Source organism: Schistocerca cancellata, chromosome 4 (assembly GCF_023864275.1).
Source record: "Schistocerca cancellata isolate TAMUIC-IGC-003103 chromosome 4, iqSchCanc2.1, whole genome shotgun sequence".
NCBI classification, from domain to species: domain Eukaryota; kingdom Metazoa; phylum Arthropoda; class Insecta; order Orthoptera; family Acrididae; genus Schistocerca; species Schistocerca cancellata.
In genome coordinates this window covers 516,530,522-516,548,600 of record NC_064629.1, presented here as the reverse complement: position 1 = coordinate 516,548,600, position 18,079 = coordinate 516,530,522, and the positions used below count along the sequence as shown (strand labels likewise).

General features: G+C 43.1%; 1 protein-coding gene across 4 annotated transcripts in view; it reads left to right on the top strand.

The window, feature by feature from the left end:
- Window positions 1-18,079, top strand: part of LOC126184525 (uncharacterized) — a 922,262-nt gene that overhangs the window by 200,515 nt on the left and 703,668 nt on the right. The window contains exon 1 of one of the 4 annotated variants that reach the window (XM_049926926.1): window positions 15,041-15,357. The exons of the other annotated variants lie outside the window; for them this stretch is intronic. The gene's annotated coding sequence lies outside the window, so the exon portion shown is untranslated. Of the gene's footprint in view, window positions 1-15,040; window positions 15,358-18,079 lie in introns of those variants that run through there. 4 annotated transcript variants of the gene reach the window in all.

Genomic DNA, 18,079 nt, shown 5'->3' with positions numbered 1-18,079 from the left:
CGATATTATTCAAAGTCAATAAAGTTAACATGATCCAGTAGGGAGAGAGCGGAGTGGGGGGGGGGGGGGGGGGGCATTTGACCGCGACCTTCACTTGATGAAATTCAGGATGTATGCATATCTATGGGATAAGTTAGGACTAGCTCCACAATATTATGCCATAGGCAAGAGAGAGAATAATATACTAACCGAGAAATACCGAACACACAGGTGAATCATTTGAAATAAACTGAAAAGGACACACATCCCTTTTTATACACTCCTGGAAATTGAAATAAGAACACCGTGAATTCATTGTCCCAGGAAGGGGAAACTTTATTGACACATTCCTGGGGTCAGATACATCACATGATCACACTGACAGAACCACAGGCACATAGGCAACAGAGCATGCACAATGTCGGCACTAGTACAGTGTATATCCACCTTTCGCAGCAATGCAGGCTGCTATTCTCCCATGGAGACGATCGTAGAGATGCTGGATGTAGTCCTGTGGAACGGCTTGCCATGCCATTTCCACCTGGCGCCTCAGTTGGACCAGCGTTCGTGCTGGACGTGCAGACCGCGTGAGACGACGCTTCATCCAGTCCCAAACATGCTCAATGGGGGACAGATCCGGAGATCTTGCTGGCCAGGGTAGTTGACTTACACCTTCTAGAGCACGTTGGGTGGCACGGGATACATGCGGACGTGCATTGTCCTGTTGGAACAGCAAGTTCCCTTGCCGGTCTAGGAATGGTAGAACGAGGGGTTCGATGACGGTTTGGATGTACCGTGCACTATTCAGTGTCCCCTCGACGATCACCAGTGGTGTACGGCCAGTGACTTATGACCTAAGATGTTGAGTCCCATAGTGCTCAGAGCCATTTGTACGGCCAGTGTAGGAGATCGCTCCTCACACCATGATGCCGGGTGTTGGCCCTGTGTGCCTCGGTCGTATGCAGTCCTGATTGTGGCGCTCACCTGCACGGCGCCAAACACGCATACGACCATCATTGGCACCAAGGCAGAAGCGACTCTCATCGCTGAAGACGACACGTCTCCATTCGTCCCTCCATTCACGCCTGTCGCGACACCACTGGAGGCGGGCTGCACGATGTTGGGGCGTGAGCGGAAGACGGCCTAACGGTGTGCGGGACCGTATCCCAGCTTCATGGAGATGGTTGCGAATGGTCCTCGCCGATACCCCAGGAGCAACAGTGTCCCTAATTTGCTGGGAAGTGGCGGTGCGGTCCCCTACGGCACTGCGTAGGATCCTACGGTCTTGGCGTGCATCCGTGCGTCGCTGCGGTCCGGTCCCAGGTCGACGGGCACGTGCACCTTCCGCCGACCACTGGCGACAACATCGATGTACTGTGGAGACCTCACGCCCCACGTGTTGAGCAATTCGGCGGTACGTCCACCCGGCCTCCCGCATGCCCACTATACGCCCTCGCTCAAAGTCCGTCAACTGCACATACGGTTCACGTCCACGCTGTCGCGGCATGCTACCAGTGTTAAAGACTGCGATGGAGCTCCGTATGCCACGGCAAACTGGCTGACACTGACGGCGGCGGTGCACAAATGCTGCGCAGCTAGCGCCATTCGACGGCCAACACCGCGGTTCCTGGTGTGTCCGCTGTGCCGTGCGTGTGATCATTGCTTGTACAGCCCTCTCGCAGTGTCCGGAGCAAGTATGGTGGGTCTGACACACCGGTGTCAATGTGTGCTTTTTTCCATTTCCAGGAGTGTATAACTAACTAGAGGAGATAAAGTGCAAGCACCTACAGGGGCGGACAAAAATATGGAAGCACCACAAGCCCAACGTATTACCATGCTTTATAATGTGTTGGAAACCTTTGGCATTCAATGCAGCTTCTGGTCGCCTCAGAATGGATAAATACTGGTCCTACATGGTTTTCAAATAACTCTTATGCAATTCTTCCTGCAAAACATTGGCAAGTTCAGACATCGATGCTGGAGGTGGGTAACGATCACTCATCCTTCTCTCCAAATAAAACCACATACGCTTAGTAACACTGAAATCTGGTGACTGTAGTGGCGACAATTCACCCTCGTGCTCACAAAAGCATACCTGGTCAAGATGAACTGTGTGAAGAGGGGCCCTGTCGTCTTTGAACACAGCATCACCACTCGGGAACAAACATTGCATCATGGGATGGAGCTGATCAACCAAAACGGTCACATAATTCTTGGCACTAATTCGACCTTGCAGAGTGACCATGGGCCCATGAAATACCACGATATGACTGTCCAAATCATCACCGAACCGCCGCCATGTTTCACTCATGGGATACAAATTCGCCCAGAAGTTGGAAGCAGTGTGAAGCACGGCTCAGCCGACCAAATGATTTTCTTCCACTGCTCCAAAGTCCACTTTTTATGACTTCGGCACCACGTTTTCCTGTTACTGGCATTTGCATCAGTGATGTATGGTTATAGAGTCCAAGCTCGCTCTGCAATTCCCTGCGTATGGAGCTCCTTTCGTGTTGATTTGATGCATAATGGGTTCGCAAGTGCGACATTCAGCCCTGCAGTGATTTTTGCAGCTGTCGTCCTCTTTATTTTTCGTCACAACACTCTTCAGTGACCCTCTGTCACGATCCGTTACCACACACTTTCGTCCGCGATGTGGCTTAGCGGATGGTATTTTTGCACTTTTTTTGTATGCGATATAAATCTTCGATATGATGCCTCTTAAAACACCAAGCACTTGGGCTGCCGTGGTTACGGAAGCATTCACCTTACAAGCATCAACAATTTGCCGTCGTTTGAATGCACTTACCTCAGAAATACACTTTCGTGAGCACGACTGACACTTGCGACATGTAGAGGACATTGCACAGGCGTCATTCATGGTCAAATACAACAGCGCAACCTGCAGGCTTGGCTAGCATCTGCATTTATGTTCAAGCATGCATTTCTCGTGGTGTTCCCATATTTTTGTCCGACCAATGTAATTTTACACACTCAGAATGCCTTCAGAAGGAAATCATTAAAATCCTTCGGTAAACTAAAAAAAAAAAAAAATCAGAAACCATCCACCACAAATCTTACATATTTCCTTATTGTCTATGCGATCATCGGCATATTACTCATGTCTCGAGACAGCTGAAAATTTGTTTTTGGGCGGATTTCGCACCCAGATTTTCTGTTTATCGTAACCAATCTCCTCGGCCATCCGATCACGCCCCAGGACCGACCCAGACATCATGCCAATCGTTTGAAATGTCAACGCGCGATATGCAGGAGATGTGCGTTCGATTAAATGAAATTAGATCATGAAATATGCATCATTGCTAATTCATGTACAATATTTGTCAAATTATAGCTTTTATTGTGAAAATGCTTCTCTCTTCCTATCATTGAGGGATATGTTCCTGCTATTGAATCTGTGTATATCATTTAAATATTATTATTTTCCGGATCTCAGCATATAAACGATGTGGTGTCAGTAGATTACTCCACAACGCACTTTAAAGAAATCTACCATTTCCTCATTTTTTATGTAAATTACTTGTACTTTGTCCGTGTAGTGTTGCAGATTGATAACTTGTGTGTCGGCTGAGAAATTAGTAAGCTCAAATAAGTTAAATGTCTTTATCCATTACAGGCATTGGTTAGTTTGATCATAGGGCACAGTGTGCTCCAGGCTTTACCGTGAGCTCCACTTTTATGCATACGCACAATTTTGGACCTACCTGATCCTGTATGATGCCATAAGAAACAAACCAGACACATTAAAACAGCACGGCTGCAGTGCTTGTGACTACAGGATATTGCGATGAGTTTTATGTTGATTCGGAAAAAGTTCCTAACACGTAGTGTGAATAAAGTGTGAGTATCACATTTAGGCAGAAGAAGGAAATGCAGGAACAGTGAAACGAGCTTAATATTCGTCTTAGTACGCACCCTGAAATTAGAGGTTTTAACACCAGGGCTAGAAAGGTACTTTAGTATTGAACAGATGGAAGGTTCATATACGTTACTTCCAGCATTGTAATAAAATAACACTAGTGTCACATTTCGCCATTATACGATTGTGACCGACGAGTTTTATCATAAATATGAAAGAGAGCAACTCCAGGAAATTGCGTATGAGAGTCTATTTTACTGTGTCGATGATATAAGAATAATTCATTGAGAGAGGACATGGATTTTTTTAATGTTCACTGCTGCCAGTAAGTATACTGAAAGCAGCTGTTAGTTTATTTTATTGAAAGGCTTCTCTTTGATTTTTTCGGAAATTATGGATATGTCTGACGCAGAAGTTACTTTAAAATACGTCAGTGCTTATGTTGCAATGTAATTAAAGTATATTGGGATTGTAAACTTTCTTTTGAAGGCTAGGATAAAAATCTGCTAGACATGAATGTATTTAATGTTCCCCGTCTAAGGTGTTAGAGTATTCAGCGGATCTGACATACTTGGTGACTTTTCCGCGACATTATTTTTTATTTGACTTGTGAATTCACACACGTGTTCATTTTACTTGGCCATAATGTTCCCTCCACGCTCGCAACTTTCAATCAGCTGTGTTAGGATATACTTAATGCCTCATCTTTAATGACGTTACTGTCGCCATGAGGTAGAACCCCCTCCCTGAAAACAAATAGCAGATATTTTTTTTTTTTTTTTAGGAATGATGCTTGTGTCATACATTTAATATGTTTGTAACTAGAATGCTTGCAAAAATAGGTGTATAACTGCATGGGAAACTAATGTTTTGATGTTTATGATCAAAAGTTTAAGGTCGTGCTTGTCAGGAGAAAGTTCGCGCCTGTCGAGCACAGTTAATTCCTGCTTAAGGCCCACGCCGTCAGACACCTTCTTGTCTGACAGGTAACCATTAGGCATTTCTAAACGGACTGTGTTCATCGTGCACGTTACGTGAAGGAAGTGAATTCAGTTGCTCTGTATCGCATCGTACTCCACGGGCTTTGCTGCATGCCCTGTAGCTTTTCACTTAACATGTGCAGTAATGTCATTAAAAACGGGACCAGTTGGTGCATTTCCTGAATGCTCTGAAAGAAACCGGCTACAGGTCCGTGGAACCACGCCAGCATTAGCATGGAAATTGCAGTGGGAGCTGTGCAATTCCGTGGCGAAGCGCACAGGATTTCTTAGCTTTGTGTTTGCTTTTTATGAGTCATTAACTGTGACATCGAAATGGAAGAATTGAAGATAGAGAACAGCTAGACGATATTTTTTTAAAGTTATTTGCTGAATAAAACAAGGCAAGACTTGAAGTTTTTCCGGAATTGTGTGTATAATATGGGAATTATATTATCCATGTCGACTTGAAAACTCCGCGGCTCTATAGAAAAATAACTGTGAAATAGAAATAAACACTGCATCAGCCACAATATCGCCGAATGAAGGATTTATTTCTCCGTAACGAATTTGAGACCTAAGACCATCTTGAAATGATGACTTGCAAGTTTAAATCTTTCTTATGATTAGGCCTGTTTTGTCTAATATAACTTAGAAACTACAAATTGCTTTGTATTCGCTATTTTGACCTGTGAGTAAAACGTGATCTCTTTCTCCTAATGAGAAATGTGTAATATCGTATAGAAAAGTATTCTGAAGAAACAGGTATGTTTTAAACTTACCTACGCATATTACAGATTACAGTTTTTGGTCGCGTTTTTATATCTGTACGTTAAGTCTAATCTCGGGACTACTGTAAAAATTTTGGTACAGTTTGCATTAATAGATAGACCGATTCACGAGGGAGATTTGTGTATATTATTTTTTAGTGCTATGCCGGACAATTCTTCCGGCAATAGATACTCAGTGCTACCTGTGCGTAGTCGGGGTGGGTCGCAAGTTATAGATAAATAAATTGTTTTTTGAATTGTGACTGTTTACAATGTTCTTTTTTCTCTTCTCATCCCCCCCCCCCGCCCCGCCCCCCCCCCCCCCATTCCATGAGGTGAAAAAAGACTGTAGAGCCAAAACCAGTATATGGGATAAAGAGTGTCGTATCTTGCTGTTAAAACACGCTATTGTTTGACTACAAAAGGGATCATTGTTAAGAAGTATAAAATACGACGTAGTATTCTCAGAATCATATGTTGCTCATTTTAACTTAGACAACGATGTGTAGTAAAAAACCTGGCATTGTACATTAGAGAAAGAGACATAGTTTCTTAGCGTTGGATGATTAATGTAACAAACACCTGCGTTTTAATTTGCTGTTAGAACCTAAGAAGAGGTGGCTGCACTTCGGTACGTCGACCTATCGACGTCACATCATTGAGACGCGTCAGGCGACAGGGTGTAGTCGCGTCTGCCGACCTGATATGCAGCTACGAGAGCTGGTCACGCACAGGAAGCTCGCCTGCTGCATCCAGCGGATACTGCTTCCATAACCGGTCCTCATTATTGCTTTTGCTTCCTCTGTCTCGTTTCGCCACGGCCAACAACTCTCGCAAGTGTTTAAAACAAAGAACTTGACGCCTGTCTACAGTCGATATAAACTTCTTCTATTAGGGGTGCTTTTGTTAAAGCGTCTACTGACGTACTTATGAAAATGAATATTTCTCAACGAGCAGTGGACAGATGTATATTGAGAGCTGGTAGAAATTAAAAAAAGACACACAAATACGTTGATAGCAGGCTGAACTGGAAGCCTTAATTGGGACCTCAATGAAAATGTAATGGAGTTCGGTAGGACTAGTAGCCAGCGGAATGGTTAACAAAAGGACCAAGGCAGATCATTACCGTGTTCTAAGAGAGAAAGAAAAGCATTCCAGAGATAAAAAAATCGAAATCACGACGTAATGCAAGACGATAAATGGCATTAGAAAACATCCAGGAGCAGCGAGGATGCAGCTGAAATGAAGTGAATTGGTATTATTGTTATTGTATGTTGACGGTCTCTTTCAGGACGTTAAACTCTGTATGTTACATAGGTAGGGTCTTAACGAGGTATTTAAATGTCTATGAAAAACTTGTGAGCCAGTAACGCTGTTACATAAAACTATAATTATGGACATCGCAACATCAGAATCTGTTTAGAGAGAAAAAAATGCGTTCTCCCTTGATTGTGTGTTGCACTGGAATTGTATTGTTGCCTAACCGAATCGACCTTCAAGGTCTAAAATATAATTTTTCACTCCATAACGATATTATGATGTCTGTGGAAGGTGATTCACCGAAACCTGTGAAGACGGAAGTATATCATCTATCTCATTTAAAGTTTATATGATGTAATAAGTGCTTAGTTTCACATCTCTACAAAACGTATTACAGGAACGAAATACTTTGTCAAGCTCTCACGATTTCCGAGTACTGAATTAGATAAGCATTAGTTGTACTCCTGAGGGGTATTGTTTACCAGGCTCCATCGGTCCAGGTGAACATTTCATTAGTACCAAGCCCTGAATAACACGGCTGAGCTATTCTTCGAATAAGTGCGCCCTATGTGTAACTGATCAGCAACATCTTTGGCCAAAGATCATGCAGAAGCGGTTTCTGACTCTATATGAATTGGGGCAGATCATTCAAGGTGCCATGTAATGTGGTCGGGATTCCTATCTTTGTAGTTCAGCGCCAACCTTGTTTAAGGAGACCAAAATTGCCGGTGGTAATCAAAGGTAATGACCTAATCATTTTGGCCGTTCCCTTTTCTAAGGACATCAGTATCTGTGGTACATTAAACTGTATGTCTCCCCTCTCCCCTACCACCCTCTCCTCCTCCCCCTCCCCTCTCCTCCCCCTCCCCCCTCCCTTACCCCCCCCCCCCCTTATCGTTCACCCTGTATGGCGCTCACGCACATTGGAACAGATGTGCCATCTTCGTGAGCTTCAACTAGCCAGAACGAACTTCAGTTCAGGGTCAAGTCAATGCTGTACAACACTTATACACACCCCCACACAAGTGATGTCGTTGAATGGTGAAAGTAGATAAATTCATTTCTATAAGGAACTTTATATATTGCGCCAGCACTCAATAAGCACTCCGAAATTTCACTGTGAAATTTCTAAGCTATCTTGTCGTTCCCTAGTGTTTAGAAATTTCGTGACCTAACGAATTTTATACTAATTCGACCTTCTTTAGCCCTTCACTATTTGCATCAAAGACGTTGCCGTACGCCCCATACGAGCAGCAGAGTCGCTGTAGAGATGTCCCCGGCGCGTAAATCTTCGCGTCTTATGTCGACAAGGCCAAATGATGCCATGCCCGCATCTCGTGGTCGTGCGGTAGCGTTCTCGCTTCCCACGCCCGGGTTCCCGGGTTCGATTCCCGGCGGTGTCAGGGATTTTCTCTGCCTCGTGATGGCTGGGTGTTGTGTGATGTCCTTAGGTTAGTTAGGTTTAAGTAGTTCTAAGTTCTAGGGGACTGATGACCTAAGATGTTAAGTCCCATAGTGCTCAGAGCCATTTGAACCATTTTTTTAAGGCAGCAGAGGATCAAGTAGGTAAAAAGACGAGGGCTAGTAGAATTCCTTGGGTAACACAGGAGATACTGAATTTTATCGATGAATGATGCCCTATAAAAATTCGTCCCACTGCGATTTACATCAACGGTTGTCTTCCGTCTCAATCTGCCGTCTGTTCCCACAGTGTTGTTCGCGGGGTAACAGGAACCCAGTCATTAGCTTGTATAAACGTTGGACAAAAATAAGGAAACACCGCGAAAAATCCATGCTTGAACATAAATGCAGGTGCTAGCCAAACCTGCAGGTTGCGCTGTTGTATTAGCCACGAGCGGCACCTGTGCAATGTCCTCAATACGTTGCAAGCGTCAGTCGTGCTCAGAAAAGTGTTTGTGTAGTTGTGAGTGCATTATGTCGAATCTAAGCGACTTTGAACGTGAGCAATTTGTTGGTGCTCATGGTAAGTGTTTCCGTAACCAAGGCAGCCGAAGTGTTTGGTTTTTCAAGAGGCACTTATTGAAGATTTATACTGCAGATAAGGAAAGCAGGAAAACCTCACCTGCTAAGTCAGAAAGCGGAAGAAAGTGTGTGTTGAGCGCTCGTGACGGACGGTCGTTGACGAGGATTGTGACGTAGAATAAGAGGACGACAGCTGAAAAAAATCACTGCAGAGCTGAATATTGTCAGCAACAAAACAACACGAAAAGAGCTACATAAGTAGGGAATTGCAGGGCAAGCAGGAATTCCGAAACCACACCGTAATACAAATTCCCTAACAAGAAAATGTGGTGCCAAAGCCATAAAATCTGGACTAAAAAGCAAAGGAAGAATTTCATTTGGTCGGATCAGTGTTGTCACACTGTTTCCAATTTCTGGTTTTGCGTCCCTTGAGTGAAACGTTGCGGGTGTTCAGTGGTGGTATTCCATGACTCCCATGGTTACTCTGCGGGGACACATTACTGCCGAAGATTAATACGATCTCATGGAGTAGTGTTTGTATCCCAATGGTGATGCTGTGTTCCAAAACGACAGGGCCCCTGTTCACACAGCACTAATTGTCTAGGATTGATTTTGTGAGCACGAGGATGAGTTTTCCCATCTCCCCTGGCTGCCAAAGCCACCAGATCTCGATATTGTTGACATCATTGTTACCTGAACTTGCCACTACTTTGCAGGAAAAATGGTATAAGATTCCCTTGAAAACCAAAGAGGAATTGTATTTATCCATTCCGAGATGAGTGGAAACTGTTTTGAATGTCAACCGTTTTGCTACACCGCATTAGTCATGGTAATAAGTTGTGTTTGCGGTGTTTCCATACTTTTGTTCACTCTGTGGTTCAAATATGGCTCTGAGCACTATGGGACTTAACATCTATGGTCATCAGTCCCCTAGAACTTAGAACTACTTAAGCCTAACTAACCTAAGGACATCACACAACACCTTCACTCTGTGGACTTCTCATTTCTGATAGCAGTCCATTCCTCTTCGGATTCACGTAAATTTCATAATATGACGATTCTTTCGAGATACTGAAATTTTCACACACACACACACACACACACACACACACACACATATATATATATATATATATATTCCATTCGCCCACCTTCTTATGTAAAGATTCAGTCCGCAAGTACAGTTCGTTCAGCTTCTATGACATGAAAAAGTCGTGTAGAAAAAGTACTTAAAGGAAGCTGTAAGCTTGGGCAATTCCAGCAGCACAATGTGACACCACACACGTCCAGAATGGCTACAGAGTGGCTCCAGGAACACTCTCCTGAGTTTAAACACTTCCGCTGGCAACCAGACTCCCCAGACATGAACATTGTTGAGCATATCTGGGATTCCTTACAACGTGCTATTCCGAAGAGATCTCCACCCCTCGTACTCCTACGGATTTGTGGACAGCCAAGCAGGATTCATGGTGTCAGTTCCCTCCAGCACTACTTCAGACATTAGTCGAGTCCCTGCCACGTCGTGTTGCGGCACTTCTGTGTGCTCGCGGGGGCCTTACACAATATTAGGCAGGTGTACCAGTTTCTTTGGCTCTTCAGTGTATATTACACTGAATACGCTGCGGAATTAGCCCCTTTCCTTGTTCACATATGTATCAAGAATCTCTTCAGCTGTTCCATGTGACTGGAGGAAAGCACAGAGAACTACTTCTTGCAAAATGAGAAATAGAAAGAATGCACATAATTAACGAGCAATTTTGCTGACATCAGTTTGTGGCATGATCCTAGAGCTCATACACAGCTCAGAAATTACGAATTTGCTGGAGAAAAAAAGGTTCTCTCAGAGAATCAACACAGATTCAGGATAAAACATTGGTGTGAGAAACACTGCTTGCTTTAGTCGCACGCAAGTGGTGTAGTTTGCTTATATCTTCCCAGATCTCCGAAAGGCGTTCGTCATCGTACCACATCCTCGAATAAGAACACATACGATCATACGGACTATCTTCGCAGATAGGCTATTGGCTGGACGAATATTTGGGAACCCAATACGCTGTGCTGACCGGCGAATGTTCAACAGAACCGAAAGTAACATGTGGTGTGCGCCAAAGAAGCATAACAGTATCTCTAATGTTATTGATATACGTAAACGATTGATCAGATAGGCTCTCCAGCGGTATTAAATAGCTCTACGGCGATGCTGTTACCTACAGAAAAGTAACATCGTTGGGCGAGCATAAGGAAATGCAGAAAGACTTGGTAGAAATTTGTTCAAATAGTTTAAATGGCTCTGAGCACTATGGGACTTCACTTCTGATGTCATCAGTCCCCTAGAACTTAGAACTACTTAAACCTAACTAACCTGAGGACATCACACACATCCATGCCCGAGACAGGATTCTAACCTGCGACCGTAGCGATCGCGCGGTTCCAGACTGTAGCGCCTAGAACCGCTCGGCCACCTCGGCCGACTAGAATTTTGTCCGTGGTGTATTAAAATACAGCTCTCTTGAAATGTGGACCTTGCTGTCGTGCGCCCATACAAACATGTCCACGTCTGTGGCCATGAAATTTGGATAAATGCAAGTGAATATCTTTAACAACGTGAAAGAACACGATAGGATGCGATAATAAGATTGGCAGCGAACGTCTGGAGCACTTCACATCTTTGGATATCCAGGATCAGTATTAAGAAGTGATATGAAATTGGGTGATCACCTAAAATCGGTAATAGGGAAGTGTTCTGTTAGACTTAGATATATTGGAAGGTTTCTGAAAAAGTGTAGTGCATCTGTAATGGGAATCGTGTGCAAGACGCTAGTGTGACAAATTCTTGGGTATTGTTCCAGCGTTTGGAGTCCGTATCAAGTAGGCATGGGTACATGACGACCTGCTAGGATCGTAACAGTTCGGTATAGCCCATATGGTAGTGTAATACTGACGCTTGGTGAACTTGAAAGGAGTCTACAGAAGAAAGTAATATAGCTCTCGCGAAACCATGTTGGTTAAACCTAGAGAACCGTTGTTAAGAGGGTGGCCGTGTGACCGTTCTGCGCCCATCGCATGTCTCGTGTGTAGATCATGAGAATAAGATAAGAGAGATACGGCGCATACGGAGGAACATAGTGTCAAGTTTCCCTCGCCCATAAAATACGATAGAAAATTTCTAATATTCACACGGAGTGCCCTCAGAAACGCACTGTATAGTGACTTGCTGTTTATATGTAGGTAGTACAGAATTTTCTCAGCAAACACCGCGTCATATTTTTTTATTATGCGTGTAATTCTAAATTAATGAAATATATATAGCATTTGACGAAGGTCTTGATTTCCTAGACGCTTCGTATGGTGGTTCACTATTATTTGTAGCGGACGGTTGCGCCGAACCAGGTGGTGAAATGCTAAAAAAACTGGATTCTTATTCGGGAGCAGCGGAATTTGAATCCCCGTTGAGCCGTCCTAATTTTGGAATTGAGAGTGACCCATTATTTCAACTCGTAATCGTGTTGGTGACTTGTATACATTTGTCTTCGGTGAGAAAATTCAGTACTATTTCCATCCCAAAAGACCACGCTCGGTGCTATTATTTTGAAAACCCTTTCACGAAGTAAAAGAGTAGCATGAATAATTTCTGTGGAATATTGGTGACTTACAAAACGGTTTACATTAGTAGCAGCAAGTATAAGTATTCGTATCCACTGACTATTCACACATTCTATAGGCGTTGTTGAGTTTTTGTTTCGTGCGTCGGCCGTCCTTTCCCGTTTGCTGTGACGCTGTTCCACAAGTTCTTAGACTGCGTATCTGAAGCCGCCTGAAGAAAGAAAGAAGCGACGTGCCAGACGCGTGCCGGCTGGCGCGGAAAATGGCAACACTGAAACTCAGAGACCGACGGAGCGCGCAGGGAAGCGCTGCTCCCGCTGGGAGCACACTCCTCGCCACCCCGCTCTGCCTCCCATGGCTCGGTGCATTCCAGGCAGTTCATCACACATTCCTACTCTCTGCCAACGCAAGCGCTCCTATTCGTCCGTCTCGTAGCCCTTTCTGCCAGCCGTCGCAAGAAACGCAACGTACCCAGGTCGCGGTTCGGGCAGAGCCTAAAAGATGCGGTGACAGCTTTTCGACCGAACACTGTTCTCCTATTTACTTACGTGGTCAGTAAAACTATACCGTTTGTGAAATCCGTTATCTCACCCTCAGTGGCGATATGTACATACAATGCGAAAACACAGACTTCCAAATTGTAAGCGAAAACGGTTACTGCGTACGCAAATGTGTAAATGGGGAACATATAAAATATGGCAACGTCACTGCAATAAAGGTATCTATAGCCACAAAGCATCAGCTACAAGAGCGCGCTCAATTTTAAAAAAAATGACAATTTGCGGATTATTTTGCCTTTTTGTATCCCACATCCATATGGTCAGTATGTTCTGAGAACTTTTCATTTCTGCTGAACTCCGTAATGAGCAAACTGTGAACTCTCCTGCAACTACGAGTAACTGTTCAAAGCTATGAAGCATGTAATTCGTTTACAAATTTACAGCAAGCCGCATTTCTGGCAGTATATTATGAAATATTATTAAGTTTATTTATATATACCAGATGAAATATATATTGCCAGGCCTTCAGTCATTCAGATGAGTATTCGTTATAACCAGACAGCTGTTAGAGAACCTTATTTTTACTTTATTTTTTCTTCCCCTCCAAGTTGCACCTGTTCAGTGACTGGATATTTCTCGGTACTCTCTTTTGTGATAGTTCCTATGCTCACAGATATAAATATTTCGGTTCTCATTTGTTTACTCAACTGACACTTCATTTTTGTAACTATTTGTTATTGTTTACCTCTTGTCTCCTGGACATGATATTACTATGCACATTTTGCGTTTTCTTTCGGTTAGCACTGAAAGAGCTTTTCTTGCTTTCGCCGACAATTCCTTTCTTTGTTGCTTAGTGTAAGAAGATGAATTGTAGTAAATAAGAAATGTTGGCGGAACACGTCTTTCAGACATAGTCCTTGTCGTACTTGGATGATGTACTGACCTTGTATGGGGTGTTACGTACCAGTTTGTGTATACAAGACTTCATCAGTACAGGAAAGCTTTCGTCTCTAGTGAACTTACTGTTCATTCGAACGTCACATTGTTGAGCTGGGCACACCACACTCGTGTCGTTCAGTCACAGAAATAGCGTAATTATAAAATAAAAAATAAAAAAAAACTGTCTGCTCTCGGCGTCCATTTGATTTAAAGCAGAGTTGAGAGATCCCAGGCATCTTAATGTTGGTGTTCTGTTTTTCCATTTTGAACCATCTCAACTTCTGCTAATTAGTGAGTTGGGGAGTACAAATGTAGACGGATATTTAATAGGTTATTTCAGCAAGGGCGCAGGTGATTCTTCAAACGTTGTCGGAACCTGATACTTCTGTAATGACCACTGTCAGTACTGAAGCATTTATTTCCTCCGCCAAACTCCTTTTCCTTCACGGTGCTGAGTTAGGACATTCTTTGGTTGTTGTTTCGACTATGAGCCTCGACTTCATAGAGGGCTTAGAGTTACACTGGGGAAATACTGATTTATGTAAGATTAATTTTTTTCTGTTAAAGGTGATCACGTTTCTTTGTGATTTTGTTCTCACTAAAGGCGAAGTGAGTGAACACTACTCCAGCTGGAGTGAGAATGTTGGCGTGACCCAAGCTCGAAAGTCTAAATCAATGATAGACATATTCTTATTGAGAAACCTTTGATTTTTAAGCTAATCAGCAGCAGAAATGTCCTCTATTTCACAAAAAGGAACACTGGGCGTTTGGGTTGCAGCTCTAGCGGGGTGCTTACATCAGTTGTTGTTCTCGAAATAGATATCACGGGAAAACAACAGATGTACATGCGTTTCTGTGCTTATATAATTGAAAAGTTGTACCTTAATATTTATACACGCTTGCAAAGGAACGAAGGAAGACAACTAGATCATACATCTGATGACATAGATTGACAAACAGGTGTTGCGAGTGGCATGTGGACGTGGGTGTGCTGTTATAGCAAGCGATGCGGAGACGCAGATTCAAAGAGCGCGCCCATGCCATGGGAATAGTTACGCGGTCAAGCACAGAGGGCAGGTCGAGCGGCGGCCGGTGGTGGATTGGCAGAAACCTGCAGTCGTCGCCGTCGCATTGCCGCGACTGCGTGTGCTGTGTAGGCGTGGCTTTGTCGCCGCAGCGACACCTGCTTTGCACTTACTTTTGCTGTTTGTGTCGCTTTTCCTAATAAGTGTTCCGCATCTTCACTTTAGTCTTCCATGTGCTTTCGGAAATCCTTCCGCTTCAAAAGATGTTTTCCGAACTTTCTAACCGGTGTGTGTTGTGACTAAGGTGCTACCCTGCATATTGTATGTGAGGTCAAGGAATTATCCTAAACAGGAGAAAAGCAGCAATGAAGACAAGAGCTGTGTTTGCAGTCTCTCAGTATTGGAAGCAGGATATGTTAGCTGTAACAAGCCACATGCAGAAAGGTAAGTTCTTCAACTTAAGCCGTATCTGTTTGCCAGATGTGTTCATCTAAACAATGATGCAATGTAATCCAGTCTCTAGGTTCTATTGTGAAAGACGCAGCCTTAGTTAATTTACATAATTTGCACTGGTGTTTCAGTGAGACTTCTTATGAGCACCTTTCAAAACCATAATGTCTGACGAACTAAAGTGAAAATTGGTAGGTTTGTGATTGTGTTTTTTGTGGGGGTGCGTATTGAGCTAAGTCCTTAGCTTGCCTCGACAGATAAAATATTACATGAAACCATAAACGTTGTGAAACAACAAAAAACTAGGAAGCTTTCTGAAGAGAGAATGCTAAAGAAAAATGTTGGATGTGAAATATAAAACTCTCCTTGGTGAAATACGCCAAAGAAAAATGAAAGGAAGGACGACCGTTGGTATAGATGCTGGAATAGAAACACGGTGAACTGTTTTCGTGGAGATTTTGTGTATGCCGTGATAAATGAAAGGACCATTTTTATTTCCGAAAGAACATTGTTGTTCGGGATTATTTTTCTTGGTCGGATGTTTGCTTGGAAAGACTCAGCAGTTATTGCTTACGAAAGATAGAACATCTTTGTCGTTACTCACCATTAATTGGAAAGGCCATAGTCGAGTTTACAACCATAATTTTATATTAACCATTACAAACTAGATTTAAAAAAAATGAATATATATTTAATTGATGCTTTTCATGAATTTATTGTATTGGAAATACATGCTGCTAAATTAACAAGTTCTTAAAATATTCTACAGCATATAGTATACACTGTAGTGGTTTTATGTAAGATTTGTACCCAATGTTGCCGGCCTGTGTGGCCGAGCGGTTCTAGGCGCTACAGTCTGGAACCGCGTAACCCCTACGGTCGCAGGTTCGAATCCTCCCTCGGGCATGGCTGTGTGTGATGTCCTTAGGTTGGTTAGGTTTAAGTAGGTCTAAGTTCTAGGGGACTGATGACCTCAGTAGCCAAGTCCCATAGTGCTCAGAGCCAAAAAAATTGTACCCAATGTTGTCGCAAAGGCGGTCACCAACCTCCCAGACGCAGGGCAGGATGTCCTCGAAATAGCATGCATAAAGTTTGCCGTTTAGGCAAGAGCTGCAGTGTCGCTGTCACCGCAAACCCATCTTAGACATGCATCTAATGTTTCATAATTCTCAATTTAGTTTACAAAATTTTGTGGTTCTTGAAAGCATTATTACAGTTTCTGTGTGTAAATGTGAAAGGTATTAGGCATCATCATCATCATCGTCATCATCACCCAACCGCGCGCGCGCGCGCGCGCGCGCGCGCACACACACACACACACACACACACACACACACACACACACACACAGAGAGAGAGAGAGAGAGAGAGAGAGAGAGAGAGAGAGATCACTTCTGTTTGAAATTAATACCAATTAGTTTCCTAATATTTTTTTATTTTTTCCAGGTGAGTACAAAACCACCGGAATCCTTCCGCTGAAGTAGTTTGGTGAGTGCAGTGTATTCATACAACTGAGATAGTGGGTGATTGTTAATACCACGTTCGACATTCGTATCAGAATAGTATTCTAATGTGGTTGTAATGTTAAATGTTCATTTATGCAGTGTGAACTAATTTTGTGCTGTAGGCCCTACCTCATATTAACGAATAGCATAAAAAGCTTCGGTGGGCTATTTCGTAACTAAATATCGAAGGTACGTGTTCATCTGTAGACGCGAAATGAACTTCTATAACTTGTTTTATTACGTTTTGACAATTGCGTTTTGTATTATTTATTGTTATTAGTTTATCCACACAGCAATTATGTTTTGAGGTCGCTAATGACTCCTGTGGGCGCGCGGAAATATTTTAAACCTGAGTGCTGGACCAGTGCCCGAATGCTCCCTGATACTTATTTATAACAAAAGCAATAGTTCCCGCACCTTCACATATTCATGTTACTGTATGGAAGTTCGTTGATAGATATGTAATGGCACACGCACTCTATGAATCTGTCTAGTAACCCACGGGTAGCACTAAAAACAGGTTCCTCTTGTCAGGGACTAAAACAAAAAATTAACCACTGGAATGGTTTTATTCTTAGCAGGTAGTACACAAATACTTCCCATCATTTGCTTTAATTATTATGGCGATTTTTTAAACGTTTTTTAAAGTACTCTGTTGGTAAAAGAAGGCAGAGAAATTGCGTGTCTTTAGGAGTGTAAAACGTACGCAAAATTTGGACCAATTTTACAAATGTCAAAGTAAACAGTGAAGGAGTGTTGCGAATAGGCCGACCGGAGTGGCCGTGCGGTTCTAGGCGCTACAATCTGGAACCGCGTGGCCGCTATGGTCGCAGGTTCGAATCCTGCCTCGGGCATGGGTGTGTGTGATGTCCTTAGGTTAGTTAGGTTTAAGTAGTTCTAAGTTCTAGGGGACTGATGACCACAGCAGTTAAGTCCCATATTGCTCAGAGCCATTTGAGTCATTTGTTGCGAATACAGAGCACCCGATAAAATTAAAGGCGGTAAGAAATCGTATCAGTGCCTTAATTTACTATGAATAGAAAATTCAGAATTGAAATTTTAAACCATGCAAGACGAAGGCATATTCCTTTCTATCATTATATTCAAGCAAAAGTAATCCCAAACTTCATTTCGCGTTTTAGGCAGTTCTTTGGGTGGTCAACAAGAGAGAGAGATTGGTTGGCTGAAGACTTGGATATTGGCAACCCGAT